The sequence below is a fragment of the Miniopterus natalensis genome, chromosome 13 (genome assembly GCF_054644295.1).
Source record: "Miniopterus natalensis isolate mMinNat1 chromosome 13, mMinNat1.hap1, whole genome shotgun sequence".
Classification (NCBI taxonomy): Eukaryota; Metazoa; Chordata; class Mammalia; order Chiroptera; family Miniopteridae; genus Miniopterus; species Miniopterus natalensis.
In genome coordinates this window covers 22,613,260-22,634,709 of record NC_142093.1, presented here as the reverse complement: position 1 = coordinate 22,634,709, position 21,450 = coordinate 22,613,260, and the positions used below count along the sequence as shown (strand labels likewise).

General features: G+C 48.2%; 1 long non-coding RNA gene across 1 annotated transcript; it reads left to right on the top strand.

Annotated features, from left to right (window-relative positions):
• The first annotated feature begins 662 nt into the window (after window positions 1–662).
• On the top strand, window positions 663–1,380 carry LOC107530340 (uncharacterized). The gene is made up of 2 exons (XR_001602512.2): window positions 663–714; window positions 1,125–1,380. It is a non-coding gene; the product is annotated as an uncharacterized LOC107530340 (long non-coding RNA).
• The last annotated feature ends 20,070 nt before the right edge of the window (window positions 1,381–21,450 follow it).

Genomic DNA, 21,450 nt, shown 5'->3' with positions numbered 1-21,450 from the left:
TTGTGGGGACTGGGACAAAGATTTCGGGGTCAAGTCCTGGAGACTAGAAAGGGCGCCTCATCCATCCCAAAGCCACCCTTTCACCTTCCTCTCAGCTGCGCTGGAGACGCCCAGAAGGCAATCCGGGAGAGATTCCGTTGACCCGGGTTGTCTGTAGTTATTAGGAGGCTGCGTTTTGAAAGAGGGTGGGGGGGGGGAGCACATGCTGTGAGATTCCTAGATCCTGGTGGGAACGTTGGGCTCCAAGGGCTCAAGAAGGGGGAGGGTCCTTGTCTCACCCCTTTGACTCCTCCAAACCTAAATACAGTGTCAAAAAGGACCTTAGCTCAGCTCCACACCCTCTTGCTCTGTTAGATTCCAGCCCCCGTTATAGCAAACAATCTGCAAAAGAACACTCTAAAGCAAACTGAATTATTTGATTTATTAAACTCATTTTTCGTGAGATAGAGGGAAGTTCTCACACCCCCCCTTCCATCCCATACAGAGCTCACTGCCCCGCACCCCGAGCTGGGGAGCAGCGATTCCCAAATGCCCAGCAGGCGCACAGGCTCGTCTGTGGTTCCAGTTTGTGGTTTCCAGTTTGCCTGCCCAGGCCCAGCGCGGCTTCCGGGAGGGAGCGCGGTGGTTTTCCTGCAGAAGAGGCAGGCCCAGTGGATGCATGCGGCCCTCCCCCCCACTCACCTCCCTCCCCAACTCGGTCTCTGAAAGGAGAGGGTAAGTTTGGGAAGATTCTTTTAGACATAAAAAACAAAAAAGAAAAGAAAAGAAAGGGGGGAGAAGAAAAGGGCTCTTGGGCAAGTGAGGTTGATGAGCACCCTCCAAGGGGCTGAGGAAGCTCCAGCTCCTGCAGAAGAGACAACCCATCTGGGAAGTGTGGCCAAAGGATAACTTAAAAGCACAGGGAGTCGGCCTAGACACGGAGGGGGGGGTGAGTAGGAAGGAGTTTCTTCCCTTCTAGAGGCAAACACTGCCCCCCCCCCAGACACACTTAATTCCTGGACATTTTAGCAAGAGTTTGTTCTTGCAGGTGTTTTGAATAATAAAGAGTGGGGGAAAAATCACTTTAGAGTCCATTAATCTTCTTTGGATGGGCAGTTTCTTCCAAGACTTTTTTCTTTCTTCAGGTTTGTTTTCCCTCATAAGAGTCCACTTGCTGACACACCTTGGGAAGAAGCCGCAGCAGACAGAGAGAATGGACGGGGCCACACTCCTAAACCCAGAGCTGAGTTCCACTCCCGGGAGCTGAGGTTCGGACACGGAGGCCAACTGCCCTCTTTGGGTAGTTTACTTAGAGCCTTTTCTAAATAACAGCCAGCATTCTAGGCTCGGAGACGTTTGCTATCGCAGTACTTACCAATGAATTCTACAAGATTCTTCAAACTCTTTGTCTGATTTATAAAACTGTGTACACAGCTAAGCTCCTTGCCACATTTATCACTCAAGCAGAAAAGCAGTTCGTTTTCTCACAGCCCCAAATGCCCCGGTATTGTCGCTGGAGCAATTTTTTAAATTTTTTATTACAGTTGGCATAGGATGTTAGATTAGTTTCAGGTGTACAATGGTGGATGGTCATTCATATAACTTACCAAGTGCTCGCTCCGATAATGGAGCGAATTTTTTCCTGTTTCGTAAATGCCCTCGTCGTCTCTGCGGAGCCACGGGGCTCAGGGCACAGCCCCGGCGGCTGTGACCTCTCGGGCGGGGCGCGCTGAGGTTTCCTAGGGAGCGAGCGAGTTCCCTCTCCCCTCGGCCCAGAGTGGCCGCGGCTTCCTGGGCAGAAACCTGCCGTCCGGGTGGGAGCCAAGCGTCTCCGCCGCGTCGGCAAAGGGCTGACGGTGTCGCCTCTCCCAGGGCTGGGGTGGGGGTGGGACAGGGCACGCCGTCACCTTCGACAGTAAACTAAAATAACCAGATGCTCCCTGAACCTCGTTAATCCCTGTTAGCGGTGCCGACGCGCTGGAGAGGCCGTCTTACCTCCAGAGGTGCCTTCGCCCCCGAGGGCCCGGGCTTCCAGCCGCACCCCACGGCGGGCCCGCGCCCGAGGGGAGGTGCTCCGACGGCAAAAACCCCATACATTTTTAACTACAGTGATTACTAAATTAATAGCAGGCGCTAAGACAGATGTCAAAACGTCTTGAAAATGTTTATCTGTGAATAATTGAGAAGGTGGTGGGACGCATTATCTGATTGCGCAATGAAATATGTATGAGGAACAGCTGTTTGCAGCGGTCCCCTCCCGCCACCTCCTGGGGGGCCCTGCTCCCCGGCGTCGGTCGCCCGCCCGCGTCCACTTGGGAGCCCGCTGCCCCCCTCCCCCCCCCCCCGGGCTGCAGGCAGAGCCCAGGCTCCAGCGAGCCCCAGCCGCCCGGCTTCCTGACAGAGGACATGGGCATAGAGTCGCCCCTTTGGCCCTGGTGGCGGCGTGAGCTCCGCTGCGGCCTCGGAGCCCTCGGGTGGGCCGCGGGCCCGGCCTGCGAGGCCCGGGGAGAGCCCGGCTGCGCCCGCAGAGCTGCGGCCCGCTCCGCGGGGAGGCCCGCGCCCCGCGACTGGGCGGGCGGGCCTGGGGTCGCCGCGGGGCGCTCAGGCCACGCCGCCGCCTCCCTCCCGCCCGCAGCCCGCCCCCGCCGCCCCTCTGCGGCCCCCGGGCCCCGCCGGTGTCTCCAGCCCCGCGCCCCCCGCCCGGACGCGCCAGCGGCCTCGGGGCCACTTCAGCGGCTCCGCGCGGGGGCCCGAGGCCGGCCCGGGGGCGCTGGCCGCGCAGGGAGCGCAGTGAGGGCGGACGAGCCCCGGGGCCCTCCTGGGGTTGGGGGGCAGGGGCCGGCCGGTCCGGGAGGTGGCCTAATGGGGGGCACGGCCTCGGTGGGCGGCCAGGGCCCAAGTCCCGGGCTCCCAAGGGGCGGGCGGCCTGCGAGGCCCGGGTCCGAGCCCCGCGGGAGAGGGGCGGCGGTGCGCGGCCAGACGAGACCTGGGGAGAGCCCAGGAGGCCGGGGCCTTCGCGGGGTCAGCAGCCGCGGCGGACCCGGGGCCGTGCGGGCGCGCTGTCCGCGGAACTCGGGGGCGGCCACCAGGCCCCGCCGCCGGGCCCAGGCCTGTCCGCGCCCTTCGCCCCCGGCCTCGCGGCCCTCGCCTCCCCGTCCGGGGCCCCGTGCCCAGCTCCCGGCGCCGGGAAGCCTCGCCCCGCAGCCTCGGCGGCGCTGCCCCGCGGACCGAGCCCCGAGCGTCCCCGGTGCCGCCCGCCGGCCGCGGGCGGGGTGCGCTCGGGCGCTGTTTCTCCAGCGTCCCCCCCACCTAATCCCTATGCTTTTATTCTAATCCTACACATTACGGTTAATCTGTAATGATACCGCTTCGGAGGAACCTGTTGCTTACGAGGCACGGTAATTTGTAACCTTGGAAACAGTTTTAAATAAAGATTGTAGCAGCGATGTCAACGGTGTTGACTCTCCGGGCGGGGGCGGGGGCGGGGGCCCGGCCGTGCCGGCGGAGCGCGCGGAGCGTCGGGGAGAAGGGGCGCGGGGGGCCCAGCGGCCGGCCTGCCGTCCTTGGGCCTTTCCTTCAGGAAAGCCTCGTGGTCTTAAACCGCAAGGCAGGAAGACGGAGGAACGGTTTGCAGAATTCAGGAAGACTTGGCGAACCGGAGCTGCGGGCACTCAGCCGGGCCCGGCCCGGGCTCTGAAGCGGCCGAGCGCAGAGACGGCGGCCCGCGGACCCCTCCGGCTGCGGGAGGCAGAGCCGGCTGCGCCCCGACACTGCGCTCGGAGCTCCCTCCGCTATCAAACCCGCGACAGCAGCCACCGCCACCCAGAACTGCTCGCACTCCGAAAGCAAAATGAAGCATAATTGCTTTTATTTATCTATTGCTTTTAAATCATTAAAATATTTTTAGTTACATTGTATAAAACACGAGCCACTCTGGTTATTACCTGCCGTATCTGTTGATCTGCTCCTTGTGCATTCGGCACAGCAATATTAACAATCAAGAAAAGACACATCTTATATATTGTATCTGTCAAGATATGTTACAATTTCCATTAACACACACACAAAAAAAACATTCTTGTTGAAGACGCCGTGAAGCCTCTTTCATGAGCACTTTATTAATAATCATAGTTGTCAAAAAGAATTAGATATACATACATTGCAGATGCAAAGGCAATATTAGATACACAGAATAAAATATACAGTGGGATTGAGGCATAACTATTTTTCTTTTTTAAAATAAATTTTTACCGAGGTGAAAAAAACTGAGCTATTAAGCTTACTTAAAAGATGGCTTTGTTGGTTTAATTATACTGTAGTTATTTTATAAATATGTTTCAAAGGAAGCTTGCCATATTGCATGTCAATGAGGACTGTAAAGAAAAGCTCACAAAAGCTAATGCATACCAAATACCAAATTTTAGTCATTAGCATTCTTATTTATTACAAACTAAAGGAACCTATTAGCAGACAAGAATTTCTATTTAGCTAGCATTACAATGTTTGGCCATTAAAATAAAAAGGGCAAAGTATAAACGTATTTTTTCCCCTTGGAACTATATATTCTTTCCGCCTAGAAGCTCCTGCAGAGAATGGGGGATATTTCTGACCCGGGAAACACGGCTCTATGGTGGGAATGGGCCAGAGGGCCCAGGCCACTATTTTTAGTTGTTGAACTTAATACTATTCATTTGGAAGCAAAAACGGTGCGGGGCTGGGGCTCTGCAGCATGCTGAGCACTGCATAGTAACCAAAGTCTGTGAGGGGCCCTTTGTCTTTAATTTGTGTCATATGCATATGCAAATTATCAATTGTTTTTCCTCTGGGGGAGAAAGTGGATAGCTTTTGTTTGGATATTAAAATTTCCCTAAACGCTCCCTAGACAGGGAACTTTTCCCAATGCGGATTGCCCCAGTAGGAAATCCCACCACAACAGTAAACACGAGGGTATTAATTCTAGAAACACGCACGTAGGGATTTGTGTCATTTAGAAAACATTTTCCTTTGAGCAAAAGTGGCAATTGTGCTGTCCTACCAGAAGTTCATGAATATAAAAATATATTTTTCTGAATGCCTGTTTGAGAGGGAATAAACTTTTCAGCCATTCTTACATTTAGAAACTTGAAAGGTCTTTTTCTTCTTAAAATCGAGGGAGATTTTTTTTTCCTAATTGGGTAAGGAAACAAGTAAATATTATAGGCACTGAAGTGAAACATTTGGAATGATTAAGGAAGAGTTATTTTGAATTATGGTAGGTGAGAATTTTTTTAAAGTGCCCACCAGGAAAAAAATAATAGTCACAGGAACTTGTTAAACTCCCGGGCATTTACCAAGTGACTCAAGCGCAGGTTCTTCGGGCCTGGCTCTCAACCCAGACACGGCGCATTCGGCCCGCTTGGGGGACATTTTTGCATTACAAAGATAGAGCATTTCTAAGAAAGGTGCTTCTTTGAAAGGCCTATATAAAAACAACAGGTATTAGAAGGAAGGGGGGGGATTCCTGATTTAAAAAAGAAAATCTCTGTCAAAAGTCATGAACAGATTTTGCATACCCCATGCAAAATATTCGTTTTCAATAGTAAAAGTTGCTTTGTCGTGTTGAGGAGGGGGGCAGGGGGACTAGGTATTCTCTCCGCTGTGACTACTTGTGCAGAGCTCAGGGAGGGAAAATGTAATGATTCCTACACTGCAAACTTTTCCTCAGGGAAACAACGAAAGTCCGTGTATTAAGAAAGAAGCTCGGCTGCCTCAGTGCTGGCAGTTCTAGAAAAAAAAAAAAAAAGTGAACTCTATTTTTATCTAATTATATCTGGACGAGATGTCAACCCCCAAGTTTCTAAAGCTTATTTGATACAGAGGTGGGGAAAATTGCTTTAAAACCTAAGTGTATATATTTTTAAAAAGGTGACACTTGCCAGTAAAGGCCAAACCTATACAATTATTTGGATAATTCAGCTCTTCTTACCCCAAATTAACCAGTCTGATCTTCCCCCCACTCCTCAGAGTGCCGATATTGTCTTGAGAGGCCACCCACTTGCCTCTCCCTCATCTGCATCTTTTCCCTACACTGAATGCTCAATAATACCAACAGTGAAGGAGGTGAAGGCTGTTCCCCGTATATTGAAACCAAGGTGGCTTAAATCTCAATGTGAGTGGAAGAACACCCTGTTTCAGTTGCCTTGAATCCAGTTTCAAAGAGTGTATAAGGGGAGAGACTGCCTTGGTGAGGAAAAAACAAGTAAGAAGGAGACCCTTTCTGGGGGAGCTGATCCTTGTGAGCGTGAGGAACATGCACAGGTCAGGACACCACAGAACAATGCTATTCTCTGGGTGTCCTGGTGGGAGCACAGGAAAGGAAAGCATGGGAGAAATCTCAGGAGGCTTCCTGGAAGAGGTGGGGCTTGAGCTGAGCCTTGAAGGTTGAGTATGATTTGAGATGGTGAGAAGAAAGACATATAAACAAAACTGGGACCTAGCGAAGGCACAATGACAGGCCTGACCTAAGGTAGGCATTTAAAAGTGCTTATTTAAATGAATGGAATCATTTAGAAGCCTAATAACAAATTCCTCTAACCATTTCTCCTCGGGATAGCCTGCCTGCTGTGCTAACCTGAAGCCTGCTTATTTCTCTCTCCCGTTGGTGCTGTGTCTTCCCCTCGTTCAGGCTGAGAGCTCATTCTGAGGTTGCTGACAATGTCTAGGGCTGAAAAGTGATGCCCACTGGCACCAGGAAACGAGTGAAGGTCTTACTCGCGGGTGACTTCTCCAGGGGCAAATGCTCCCTGTATAGATGTCCTGTTTACATTCTTGCAAGAATGAGGGGATTACTGCAATTCTAGGCAGTTTTGTATTTTTAACAAATCTTCCTCTTATGGTACCGATTTAAAGTTTTGTTTGAAACACCCTGGAATGCAAACTGGTGAAAAGGGGCTTGGTAGGTTTTTATGTACAGAGCAGAACCCACTGAAAATGGCTCTGAATAAGAAACAAGGAGACCTGCTGGTGCTACTAGTCAGTGGGTGGAGAAAGTGGCTCGCCCAGCCCAGCTTCACGTTTTCTCCTCTGAGAGACAGAGCCAGCCCTGGCTACCCTTGTCTACACGAAGAGACTTTTGTTTTTGTTCTTTAAAGACAGAACAGTGGGAAGGTGGGTTTTTACATAGCTCTGGCCTCCAGCATTATAGGATTCAGGTGATATTAATCAATTATGAACAGTTGTTGTTGTTTTTAAATCCCCTGGAAACAAACAAATGCTTATTAGTTTGAACTTTAAGACACAAATTTTAAAATTACAACCATCAGCAAAATTAACAGTACTGGCAAAATGGCAAATCTGCCCCCATATTGTCTTTTCTTGGAAATGTATTTTTACGCTTTTGTAGGTCTTTGGGTCTGGGACGTGCAATGCACGTTAGGACCCAGCAGAGGTTTGTTCTGCAGGAAATGCCTTAGCAGAGCAGAGCAGAGCCAGCTGTGCAATGCCCCCTGCGAGACACCTCGCATCTCAGCCCTCTCCGGATCTCCTCCACTCTGCCTCGCTGCCACCTCGGCTCCAGAAACTATCTTTCTTCTGCTGTTTCTTTCCCTCTCTCCTTCCTTCCTTCCTCCTTCCTTCCTTCCTTCCTTCCTTCCTTCCTTCCTTCCTTCCTTCCTTCCTTCCTTCCTTCCTTCCTTCCTTCCTTCCTTCCTTCCTTCCTCCCTTCCTTCCACAAGCCACTGTTTCTTTCTAAACTAAGCATGCAAGTCAATAAGTTGAGGGCAATTCAATTTCAGTAATAAGCCGATGTCTTTGGCGTTCCCGAGCCCCTTGCACAGGAAGCCTAATTCTAGAGGAGGAAGCACCCAGGATTATGAAGGACTGTGCAGGGGGTGGCTGAAGGGGAGCCTGCCTCCCACCCCCCTCCCGGTGCGGCCGCCCGGGCTCATCTGAAGGAAGCTGGCTTTCCCAAGAGCCTGTCTTTTCCTGGTTGTACGTGTTCAGTTCCACCGCGTGCAGGCCAAACCTGCGGCAGAACAGCGTGAGGAGGGAAGCCTGCCCATTAGCACGTTCGGGGACGGGCTGGGATGCAGGCTCCGTAAAGGGCTTCTTGTCCGGGAGCCCGATGCCACGGCATCTCTCTAGTGAAAGCTGAACTGACCTCAGTTCGTGTGGGCAGTGTGCTGGTGTGCGTGGGGCATTTACAGAGCCAGGCAAACTCAGGCTGCTCCGAAAGTCTCTTGACATACAGGAGGAAAATGGTATTGGATGACCTTGTGTGTATGTGTCGAGGAGGAGGAGCCCCAAGAGATTAGAAAATGAAGGGGGGCTAGAATTTTGTTTTAATGAGTCTCGCATTTCCCGGGAGAGCTTTCCTGAGAACATGATCTTCTTTCCCATTTACTTCTGTGCAGCAAAGTTTGGAGACTCGCCACACCAAGGAAGTAGAGAGGACCCAAGCTGGATTTTGAAGAAAACCTGGCCCTAGCTTCCAAAACACTTAAATCACATACAGGTAGAGCTTTGATCTGGTCACCAAGAGTAAAACAGAAGCTGAATCTATCACTCAAAATTTTAAATTAACCAGAGGATGCGTCGAAAAGCCTTTCCTTGAGTGAGAGACTGAAAACCTGGCTCGAGGGTGCTAAGTGGGGTCTTCTCTGGATGTGGCACACGAGGGCTGCATCCTGGAGTCCTGGTACCCAGGTCACATCTTCAGCCACTCCTGGGTCACACTTCAAAGGAGGGTCTGTGGTCCTAGGAGCCTGGGAGGAGTTTGTAGAATCAGCAAAAGCAGCAGGGGGAGGGGGCAGGAAGGACCCTGAGAGCAGCCTTGCAGCTGCAGATCTCTAGGGGCACACGGGGGGAAGGCACCCAGCTGGGCTGGAGGGGTCCTTTAGTCCCTCCTTGAACCTCGATGTCCTCAGACGGTCTCCAGCCCTCTGTAGCAACCTATAGTATGTGTCGCTATGGGCAGAAAAGCTCCTTCTATCAAGTTGAACAACTTTCTGGTGTAGCTTCTGAGAGGGCCAATTGCTTATTCACGCAGAAGCGAGACGCCCAGTTCATCTGGCCTGTTTTTGCTACTCTTTGTTGGGTTTGGGAGGCTGTTACGGTAGCTGCAAATGGCTTCTCAAGTGACATTTGCTGACATTCAGTGGAGCACGTTTATCAGTATTCGCCGGCTCACCTCTACGCGTGCAATCCATTTTTTCTCTCTCTCCATAGCAGCCTCCTTTCTGACACCCGTGCTCGGAAAGTGATAAATGGCAAGGTGGCATATTTCTCAAATGTCACTGTGAAAAATCTTTAATGGACTAAGTGTAGCTCTTCACGTTACAACTTGTCAGGTACCAAGAGATTCTAGAGTTTCTTCTTAATCCACAACTCTTTGGAACCACACATCTGCAAGCAGAGACTAATTATAAGCTGCACTAGTCAGACCTGGCAAGCAGGAGCCGGAGAGAAGCCATCAGATAGCAGCTCATTCTTTTCTATTATTGTCATTCCATCTGTCTACTTCCTGTCCGGCCCAGACGACGTGCCAGGTATGAGGGATCTGTTACTCTCATTAAGGGGGTGACAGCTCCCACCAGCCTCCCAGGCAGGCTTGTAATCCACTGGTGCACTCAGCCTTCCCCAGAACAGTTTTACTCTCCTCCAAGACTCAAAATCACTGGGACCTCACCCCCCAAAACCCTGATTCTGGCCCCTACATGTTGCCTGGGTCTGCGATGGGCAGTTCAGCAGTAGCTGAATCTGATTAGAAGAGTCCTCTGTCTCCCTAGCCATCCCTTTCCAGGGAGCACAGCCACCCTTTCCGATGGCTGAGAATTTCACATCCCCACCTAAAAGCTCTGCCCCCCCCCCCCCGCACCACGGTCATGCTGCTCTCAGGGGAGCTGCCCCGGTCACTCACCTCCGAGCGTGGCTCGCTCGCTTGGGTTCTCCCCTTTCAAATGGTCTCTATTCCCTGGAGTATGCTCAAGGGGGAATCAGCCCTCGCAAGCATTGTCAGGCGAGAATTCGCTGTTTTGTGCGCGTCTGAGATGTGTTCCAAAACAGCACCATCATCAATTTCCATTGATTTTTACAATCAATGCTTGAAGGTCAAAGAAGCTGGGAAAGGGGGTAACCTGGAGCTAAGGAAAAGAACCGGTACTGCCCAAAAGTGGGCCAGCCAAGTTCATCTTTGGCCAGATGCTAAAGATGGAGATGCCATTGTTTTTCTCCTGGCCCTTTAAGCCCCACCCAGGCTCTAATGCTGACCTCTGCTTCTAGACCCCTTGGTGTGTGAGCCCCACCCACCCACTTCTCCAATCCCCTGTTTTGTTTTGTGTGTGTTTTTCTCTCCCTAATACCATACCTGGTTTTTTCTTCCCTTAGGCTTGGCCTTCTGTCTCTTGGGTTGAGTAACTGCCCCCTCTGGTCCTAGCCCTTGGGACCCCTCCAACAATGACAGGTCTTTAGCCACATGGAAGCTCAACAATCGAGGAGCCTAACAATATACAATCTGTAAATGCTGCCACTTCTACTGTTTTGTGTTCAGTGTGTTCAGTCTTTAGGACTTTTCTAAATCTTCTAGTTATGCCAGAACTGGGCTCACAATTTTGCCTTTTCTCACAACTTAGGAGAAAGAGGGGAAATCAGTTGTGTCCCTGTAGCCAGGCATGGCAGGGCACAGAGCGTGGACACCTGCTAGTCGCCTCCCAGCAGGGGCGGAGAGCGGAGGCCCCAGGTGACTCCCGAAGGTGGCACGGACGCCTCACCGACTCAGGCCCTGGCGGGGCGAGACCGGTCACCCTTAGCATGCCAGGACCTGTCACAGAAAAAGAGCTGTGTCAGTCGTCTGTGCAACTAGAGCAGGGCAGACAGTGAAACCAGGCAGGTGAGGAGGACAATGGACTGTAGCTTTGGAACCCACTAAAGGACCAAGTATGGATTGGAAGTGATTTTTGAAGGCAATGGTTATGTATTTATCTGCATGGATGTTTTGTGCTTTCCCATAAGCTGTTTTGGATCTAGAGGGGGAAATATAGGACATAGCTGCATCCTATTTGCATTATTGGCTATTCAATTGTTCCATTAATTTTTAAAAAAAATGCTTAAGTAGTTTTTTAAAAAATATTTTGCACATTTAATAATTTGTGTCATGATTTGCCTGGGTGTCTTTTTTCATTTAAAATCTATGCTATTCTAGGCAGTCGCATTTCTAAACACACCGAGAAAAATCTTAAGTTATCCATATTTTTAAAAATTATTTTATTTTACTTTTTTGAATTTATTGGGGTGATATCGATTAATAAGGTTACATAGGTTTCAGGTGTACAATTCTATAATACATCATCTGTATATTGTATTATGTGTTCACCACCCCAAGTCAAACCTTCCATCACCATTTATCCCCCTTTGCTGTCGTCTACCTCCCTCACCCCTTTACGCCCTGGAAACCACCATAATGCTGTCTGTGCCTATGAGTTGTTGCTTGAGTAGTTCTTTCTAAAATTAGTAGAAACTCTGTTGCTTGATGATTAAAACAACATGGGGGTTGGGCATGGAACCTCAGATGCCACCTGAGTGCCCTGGGATAGGTGCAGTGAGCGTGTGTGTGTGCGTGTGAGTGTGTGAACATGCGTGCACGTGGGAGGTGGGCTCTGGAAGGATGGGGAATGGGAATGGGGGGCACCTTTCACAGCCCAAGAAACAATATGCCTGACAAATAAAGCAGCCTTCAGTTTAACCTATAATTACAGTCTGCATGTAATAATTAATACAAGATTGCTTTTTTTTTAGCCTGACCGGCATGGCTCAGTGGTTGAGCATCGACCTATGATCCAGGAGATCAGGGTTCAGTTCCCCGGTTGGGGCACAGGCCCGGGTTGTGGGCTCGATCCCCAGCAGGGGGTGTGCAAGAAGCAGCCGATCAATGACAACTGTCTCATCATTGATGTTTCTATCTCTCCTTTTTCCCTTCCTCTCTCTGAAATCAATAAAAACATATTTTTAAAGAAGATTGCTTTTTTAGGCATTCTCATAAATTCTAGATGCTCCTCCTTTTATTTAACCACTTCAGAGCACAGGTTAGGGAGAGCTCCAGTGAAGTGCCTTTGGCTGGTTACGTTCTCTGGGTGGTTGAAACCGTGTCCACGACGTGTGGAGCTGGGTTTGCTGCCTCCTGTCATCCTCCAGTGGCATCTCCTTGGCTCAGGCTGGGGTCAGCACTCTGTGTCCAGTACCTCTCTGTCCACCCCCTACTGAAGAGAACACCACAGCAAAGACCAGGAGGCGTGCAGATGTCCAGAGAAGCTATTTTACAGCCCCTCTCTGCAGCGAGGGGTCTGGGAGGGGCCATATCAATAGGGGCAGCAAATACCACGAGGGTCCTTGTTGACTGCCTGGCCCTTGCAGAGGGCCAGGATCTGATGGGGGCGGACACGCTCACAGGAGCTGAGCTGACCTTTCCCATCAACATCCACCTTGCTTCAGCAACATCAAGTGAACCAAATTATCACCGCCACAGATTTCTCCCTCGGATCTGATGACCCTCTCCGGCTACCACCCCACTTACCTGCTTCCTTTTGACATAAGACAGTCCCCAGGAGCTAAGGATGTTGTTGTCCATTCCGTCCCGTTCCCATCCTTCCACTAAGAGCGCTTTTTTCAAGGACGGGCACATGCTGGCCGCACGGGCCTCCTGTCCGGTTGTGAATATGACAAGCCACCATCCGTAAGCAGAAAGGCATCGTGGAAAGCCAACCTGGAGATGGAAGAGTCCCGTATGTTTCCTCAGCTTAGGGGTAAATAGATCAGAGATAAGCCTCCATGAAGCCACTAAAGCATTTGGCTCGTTATTACTATTTTTTTTAAAGTGCTTCTTAAAAAGTCATATCCTAACATGAAAGTTCAATCAGATGCTGGGGAAATTATTTCAACTTTCTATAGGGGGAAAAAAGGCTCCACTAAAAAGCTACAAGGGTATTGATGTCTATTAAATATTTGCTTTTCTCTCTAACCCACACTAGACTGAGTAATTTGTATTTGGCAGAAACCAGCTGCAATTACATTAGTCAATCCAAAAGCCCAACTTGCTCATACAAAATGCAAACAAATTAGTTAAAATGTCCTAATTAGTGGACTGTAAAAATACAAAGTGAGGCTGGCAGCCTGATGTGTGCTAGTCGAGAGCACTGACTCCCCACACAAGGGCGCGGAAGCTAAGGGGACCGTGGGACTCAGCTCCCGCCTGACTGAAGGTCTTCTCTTGGGACTTCCGATAGCCAACAGCCCAGCTGAACCCCAGTGGTTCTGCCTTAGGTAACCTCATTCTCTCCTGGCCCTGGGCAAGGTCTCTCTTTGGCCAAGTAGGTGCAATGAAAGAATGAAGCATTTGGATCCAAATGAACTTGAGCTTGACTCTCAACCCAACCAACTCACCAATTATTGCTTTTTTCAAGTTGCTCCATTGCCCTGAGCCTCTAGTTTCCCTTTTTAAAGGGAAATAATGCATCCTGTATCTAAAAATGATTGTGAGGATTATCAATTATGTATGTTGTGATGGTACATAGTAGTTATTGGTTTAGGTCTGGGTTTCCTATGCCTTAGAATACCAGTATCAGAATGTCCCTATAAGCCAGGATTCTGATTCCGATTTGGGGCCCCATGGATAGTAGAGGTTGGATGAGTCTCAGGTAATGACCCTCAGAGAATTGACCAAAGTCAAGGATTGTGTTCAAGGTATTGTGAGTGACGCAGACAACATTCCAAGGGGCTACTGGATGCAGTCATATAGATGTATGGGATACAGAATCAGAGAACTGAAAAGATTGCAGACACCATCAGGTCTGGGGGGTGGGAGGGTTCAAGCCCTCACTATGCATCAGAATTCCTTGGGAGAACTTATAAAAAATGCTGGACCCAATTCCCAGAGATTCTGAGTCAACCAGACTGGGAGGGACCCAAACATGAGTGTGAGGGACCCAGGCATCACTGTGTTTTAATGCTTCCCCAGGTAATTCTAAGTGAAGTCAAGGTTTAGAATCATTCCTCTAATCTAAACCCTGTATTTTGTAGAGGGGAAAAAAAAACAAAAAAAAAATCAAGAAGACTAGCAACAGAAATTAAAAATCGAACACATAAGCAAAGCAATGACAAGTTCCACACCTTACCCAAATTGTTAGATTGGACCATTGGCTCTGATAGGAAGGTGCTTTCAGGACACCAGTAGAGAATCAGGGCTTTCTACCAGGCTCCTAAAGGAGGCTAGACTTTGGCAACAATCAATATCTTGTATTTTATAACACCTTCCCGGCAAATCACATTCCAGCTCAGTTATAGTCACAACACCAGCCAGACTGAGACTGGGAGTCCCAGGGGAGTGCTACAATTTGTTTCAAGGTCACACAGCCAATCAGTGTCAAACACAAGACTGAGATACCCAGGGGATGAGTGTTAGACCAATAGAATTCCTGTCAATTCTGGCCACCAGACTTTGTGAATCATGTCAGAATGGTTCCCATTCACTAGCAAAATTACACTCTTATTAACAGAAGACCAGAAAAATAAACTTTCTTGAGTGAATGGAGAGAGAGATTTACTGTGTGACTCTTACCTCAAAAAGTTATTTTATTCAAGATTAATTCATTCATATATATAGCACCAGCATGTGCCATGCACTAAACCAGATACCGACGACCCAATGACACAATTTCTGTCTTTGAAAACTTTAAGTTAATGGGAATCTCAGACAATAAAAGGGCAATTTCAATGAGATATTAAAGGGGCTATGATGGGAGAAGTATAAGTAGTAATAGCACCTGGAATGGCCCAGGCGTGGCAGGAAGCTGTTCAGGAGAGGCATCCCTATAAAATTAGTGTTGACACTGAGTCCTAGTGGATGAGTAAGTTAGCTAGTCAAGAGGCAGGGACAGAAGAGTTACAAATGGGGTTTAATGGGTGCTCTTCTGAATCCTTCTGCCTCTGTTCTAATGGTCTTCTGCCTGCTCCAGCAGAGGACAGCAGGATCCAAAGAGGCCAGGACACAGGCAGACTCTTAAGGGCTCCTCACTCTAAGGGAAAGGGAAAGAAAGGTTGGTTCTGCTCCTGTCCCCATTCCCCAACTCCAGGACCCCTTTATATTCATCCTTGCCACCCCAATTCCCAGAACCAAATTTCAGGGAACATGAAAATTAGTGCCATCTATGATTGTGTGGTCTTCAATAATTTTATCACAATATTTGTACTTCTCTAAGTATTCTTAGAAGCAATTCAGTCTTTGACATAGTTGTCTCAGATTGTGGTGCGGAGTCAAGCTGAGGATGGATCCTGGCTTTACCTACCTTCTTAAGTCAGATGTTTTAGCTCATTAGTTCTTAGCTTTTATTTCTCAATTTCTAATGTCATTTAAGGTTTTAAAATATGGAGAGCTGCTTTAGCTGCTTTCCACAATTTTTGAAATGTATTTCATCTTTCAGTATTTTCTAATTTTCTTTAGGGATGGTCTGTTGGTAGAAAAAAAAAATCACTTTGTCTGAAAATACTATAAAATGCATTTTTTTCTAAGTACAGGCTTTTAGGTTGCTAAATATTTTCTTTCAACACATGGAAGATATTTTTCCCACTATCTTCTGGCTTCCATTGTTGCTATTGGCTTCCAACCATTGCTATTCCAATGATCATTTCTTTGAAAATAATGTTTTTCCTCTCTGGGTGCTTTTAAGATTTTCTCTTTGTCTTTTGTGTTCTGCGATTGCACTGTGATGTGTACCGGTATGTGCATGGCCATTGTATTGAACTATATTGATAAATATCAGTAGTAGGTTCAGATTAATAGAAAAGTCAGACATGGACTTGGATAATTCAGATGAGGTTTGCTTATCTAAAAGGTACATATGAAAGTCAGCACAGTGAGGATACGCAGCAGAGAGAGGCAGAGATATAAGCTTCTAGATCACAATTTTCACAAAGGAGTATATTGCTGTAGATGTCAATTTTCAAGTAAGTGAGGATCACATCAGACTTTCTGAAAAAATATCTTCCTTTTTTAAGCTCAATGTCATGTATAATCTTGGTGTTATACAAAATACAGGATGACCAAAATACAGCACGTTATAATACAGCATGCTTGTGCATGAACACAATCTCATTAATCTCTCCCAGCTTGGTCACGTGTTTTTTTTAAATCCTCACCTGAGGATATTTTTTCCAGTGCTTTTCAGAGAGAGTGGAAGGGAGAGAGAGAGAAACATTGATGTGAGAGAGAGACATCGATTGGTTGCTTCCCACACGTGCCCCGACCAGGGCTGGGGATAGAGCCTGCAACCAAGGTCTGTGCCCTTAATTGGAATCAAACCTGAGACCCTTCAGTCCGAGGGCCGATGCTCTAACCACTGAGCAAAACCAGCCAGGGCCCAGCTTGGTCTTAAACCTGTAATATGGAACTAGAACAAAAGTCAGGGACCCAAACATCTCTATAAGTCATACTAGGTATTAGGTCTACTCTGCCATATAATTATATCTTTTATTTATCCATCTTGGTTTGTGTGTTTTTTGGCTCAGAATTTGTGTAGAATTCTAATCTTTCCAAAGATTGCCTCAGCCCTACCTCTCCTCTCTAATTGTTGAAAATACAAACTCAACAAATGGTTTAACAGATTAAACATACTGAAAAGAGAATGAACTAGAATGTAGATCTGAAACAATTATCCAGAATTGTTCTGAAAGACAGAGAGACAGTTCAGAAAGACAAAGAGATGGATAATGTCAAGGAAATGTTAAGAGAATGTAGGACTGAGTGAACGTGTTTTACATACATCCAGTCTGCTTGGGCATTTCAATATCTGATGTCCTTGTGGGCTCAATTCTGCTGTTTGCTGGCTCTTGCTCATGGTGCTTTGCTTCCTTCAATGCTTTGTGATTTTGAAATTTTTTTTAATTAAAAAAATTGAGAACTTTGGGTGATGGGCACACAATGCAATATATATAACTACATTTTCTTTATCCATTCATTGAGGGGCACTTAGGTTGTTTCCAAATATTTTGTGATTTTTGACTGAGTTTATGCCTTTGAAATTTTATCTACGGCTTTCTTTGAGGTTTAGATTAAAGTTCCCTCAGAGAGGTAGCGTTCTATTCCCTAGAGGGCAGGGATCACTATTAATTTAGATTCACTTCCTAAAATTTTTAATCTGAGGCTTCTTGGACCACCCATGGGAGAGTTGCCTTATGGTTATAAATTCTCAAAAGAATTTTCTCCCTCTGTTTAGAGTCAAAGTTGGTATACACGTGGTTTTCTTTGTAGCTCTTGTGGTGGGAATAGGTTATTTCTCATTCATCTTTACACTGGCAGTGCAGAAATTTGGGGTCTCAATTTTATGCACAGGGGATCCCTATATTCCCTTCCACTGGTAAGCACTAGGCTTTTCCTCCTTTCCCCCTTGCCCTGTGAGGCTATGAAAACTAAAACCAAAATTTGGCAAATGCTCTCAAGGTCGAAGCCAACTTCAGTGCTCCACTCATTTCTCAAATTTTCACTTCCTCCTGGTTTTTGGATTGCATATTCCTTAGTTTCTTTCCAACTCATTATCATATTAAAAATGTTCTTTTTATTTTATCCAGAATTTACAGTTGTCCTCATTGGGAAGGCTGATCAGCATGTCTAGTTCACTGAATTGTAAGAAATAGACATGGCCACCTACTATCTTTTTGATCTTTGGGAAACAGTTAATCTCTCCAAACCTCAGTCTCCTCATCTATACAATCTTCTATTTCCTGGGGTTACTTAAAAATCAACTGAGATGATGTACCAGGAAGATCTTTTACACTAAAAAAGTAAAGCAGTATACCAATATTAGAGCATTTCATCAATCTGTGTAAGAACAATTTCTTTTTGAAAATTAAGAGGAGTGAAGAAACTAGCAGAGGCTCTTTATAATCCAGGTCTATAATCATCTGTTTATTCAACAAGCGTCTGCCAAGCACCTTCTATTTGGCATTTTCCTAGCCTTAGGGGTCACCTGATTCAGTTATCACCTGAGGGGTTGAACCCAAGACAAAATTGTGGCTTATTTGAGAATTAAAAAGGAAAAAATCCTGGGCTGTTTGCTTATATATCTTTCTTTTTTTCTTCTAAATGTCAGACACATGTTTTTGCTGGCCAAAAAAGCATTTGTTTCTTTAGGAGCACTTTACATGTCCTGATACCTTCTGGGAACTTCTCTCAAGGACTGTTTTCACCTTAAGCTACTTGTCTACATACAGCCCTGTGAGGGGCTAGGTTGTCAGTGGAGACTGGGAATTGGAATACCTGGGTCCTAATTCCTCTCTCCACTACTGGGCTCTTTGAAATTGGGAAGACACACCCCTCAGTGCTAAAAACCACACATCTCATTCCTTTAGAAATGATGCTAATCAATAGTGTCAACAATAAAACAATTTAAATTAGAAGTGATTTATTCTTATAGCACCCCCACACTAGCCGCCCCCCTCCCATCACCACTAGTAATATCCCAGGCAAAAAAAATTTGCAGAGAGCATTCTCTTGGAAGCCAGGACCTGGGAATGCTCAGAGCCGTGTATCACGGTGGCGCACATTCCTGCCCGGCTGCAGGCCGCGGGCTCCGGGAGGAGCCACACTCCTTCCAGCTCTCTGCCTGCTGCAGCACATGGTCCTTGCCTCCCCCGCTGGGCTGCCTGGCAGGCGAGGAGGGCACGAAGGCCTGTCTCTTCTGCGCTGGGCGCAGAGCGCCAGAACCAGCAGGTCTGCAAACGGCCACGGTATCAGGGGGCAGTGCCAGGACGCGCTGACTGCAGAGGACACAGCGACAGGCCGAGCTGGGGCAGTAATTAGACAGTGGGAGCTTCCACCAGCAAGCTGCAATCAATAGGTCCGCTTACGGAGGCAAAAAAGATTAAAGTAAAGCAGGTGGCGGAAGATGATCCCATCTCTCCCACTCAACTCGCATGTTCACTCATCAAAGCAGTTCCGCCACCTTTTTCCATTTGGCCCACAGCACCCCCATTTCCAGATGCCCCGGTGGGTGTAGCTGTCCATTTTACAGGCAAGGAGGCTGAGGCCCAGCGACGGCAGGGAGCAGCCTTGCCGTGGGAGCTGGGACATGCGTGTCCGCTCTGCGCTGGCCTTCCCGCCAGCAATGTCTCGGAGAGAATGTGAACACGAATGGGTTCCACACATTTTTGTTGAGCACCAACTATGTACCAGTCACTGTTCTGGGCATAACGAACCCAGCGGTGAACAAAAGGCAGTCCTCCTCCCATGGAGGTTCCACTTGAAAAGAAAAAGACAACGCACAACTCCATGAGCAAGGTAATTTCACACGGTGGTCCGCACATGGAAACGATAAAGCAGAGCGATCTGATCAAGGGGAACCGGGGGGAGCTCTCTGAGCAGATGACCTCTGAACGGAGCCCTGAACGTCAAAAAGTTGCTTGAATGTCAAGAAGAGTCTGCATAAGGAAGGAAAAGGGCGGAGTAAATGCAAATAAGTCGCTAATTAACAGTGCTAGGGTCCCTGAGGTCCCTCGGGATTGAAGGAGGCTGAGGGGTTTTTTTGTTTTATTTTTAGGGAGAGAGACAGAGAGGCCTCAACTTGTGGCTGCACCACCCACGCACGCATTGGTCGCCGCTTGCATGTGCCCCCCCAAGAACCTCTGCCCCCTGTGAGAAGCCTGGGATCTCGTGGAACTGGTGCGGTTCGATGCCTTTTTCACCTGGACCTTGGAGCAAGGTGGCTCCCAGCTGGCACCTGAGTCACACTGGCATCCATCACGCACCAAACCTTTGATTGGACACCTTCTATTTGCTAGACACTGTGCCTGGGCTCGGACCCAGGGTGAACAAAAGCGAGGGGCAGAAAGGAAGCCTGAAGTTACTGCAGGGTGGGTATGGTTGGGGGTTCTTTGGAGTGGGGCTGCTGGGGACACCTAGAGTGGCACCGATGGGATGTGTGGAGAAGGGAAACCAGCTCAGCTAGATTCACTGAGGGCAGGACCCTGTTTTATATCATATTATAAATGACAAATCATGCCAGCTTGAGAAGTGGCCATTGGCCAGGAGTCTGACATAATTAAATGTTCAGAAATCACTTAAAAATGACCTCACAGGCCTCAACCTTCCCCCAAGGTGACCAGACAAGTGGATGGAAACTGACAATTTCTTTCTTTTTTTCTTCCAGGCTTCCACTCCACCTCACCCTTGCCATCCCCGAGGAACCGAATTTGAAAAGTTTCCGACTGCCCTTCGGTGCTCTGATCTTTCAGAGGCAAGGAAAACACCTATTAAAAATGTTCGTTCCGGGCGGATGGCTGCTTCCAGCAGCCTCTGGTGCCAGAGTAATGAATCTAGAATCCCCAGTCCTTGCCCAGATCTCAATGGCTAGTAATTAAATTTCTACTAACAGTTTGTTTTATCACCTCAGTTAGCTTGTTGACATATAATAGGTGCTGCTGAGAGGTACAGCTAGTTAATGGTTTTCTTGTACACACTGATATTAGTACCTGGAGTGGGAACATCTCTTCAGAATATGGTTACTATTTTGAAATCTTGAGCGCAGGAGGGAAATCCGTTTCTATAGATGAAACAAGAAGTTCTGAGAACTTCTATCTTCAGCTCCCACCCAGGCACTAATGCATCTCATTTACTTTGGGCCGTCCCTCCGAGTTATCTGTGTCACACAGGCGAGGCTCGCGTGTTGCGTTAACTATCTATTGAAAAAGCTCGAGGTGCCCTGAGCCGGGATGCAAGGTAGGGAGCCGACCAGGAAAAACTCATCACGGCTGCATTTCAAGGCGCTTGGATATTTTAATTCCAAGAGGAAAGAACCCATAGCAGCTAAAGATGGAGCTATAATTAAACTGATAGGCGTCCACTGTCGCTTCCAAACCGGCCTGAGTTGTTTCTTCTCCCCATCTTTCAACTACATGAAATCAATTATCTCCTCAAACCAGTGGTAAGGATTGTGTGCCAGCCTCTTACTCCTGAGTAAATTATTTGGAATTCACTGTGGATGGGACAGCTCCCCTGATGGAAAGGCCCGTCTGATCCTCCGGGGTGGGCTCAGGAAGGCGCACCCCCTGGCCTGGCCCCCGTCTGCAATGTCGAGGACAAGGTCTCACAAATGTTGGGGCGGGGCAGCAGGGCAAGACAAAGCTGGCTTCCCCTCCAGAGTGGCCGCCCCTTGAAGTGTGTGGCTTTACACATAGTGACAAATGTATTCCCAGCATACCCCAGAGTGACAGCTACTGGGTAAAGGGGGGACAGGCATCCTGGTCTGAAAGTCCCTCTGTGTGGAGGATGCCAGCCACCTGGAGCCATGATAGGCGCCGCTGTGCACAGGATCCGAAATGGAATCGATGTGCTGTCATTTTGGCTCTCCCAGAACCTGGTTATCTCTTGCCAAGACTTCGACTTCACGTCTGATTAGTCCGCTTGGAGGGGACAGTGGACTTTATCAGCCTCACCTCCCGATGTTCCCGTCAACT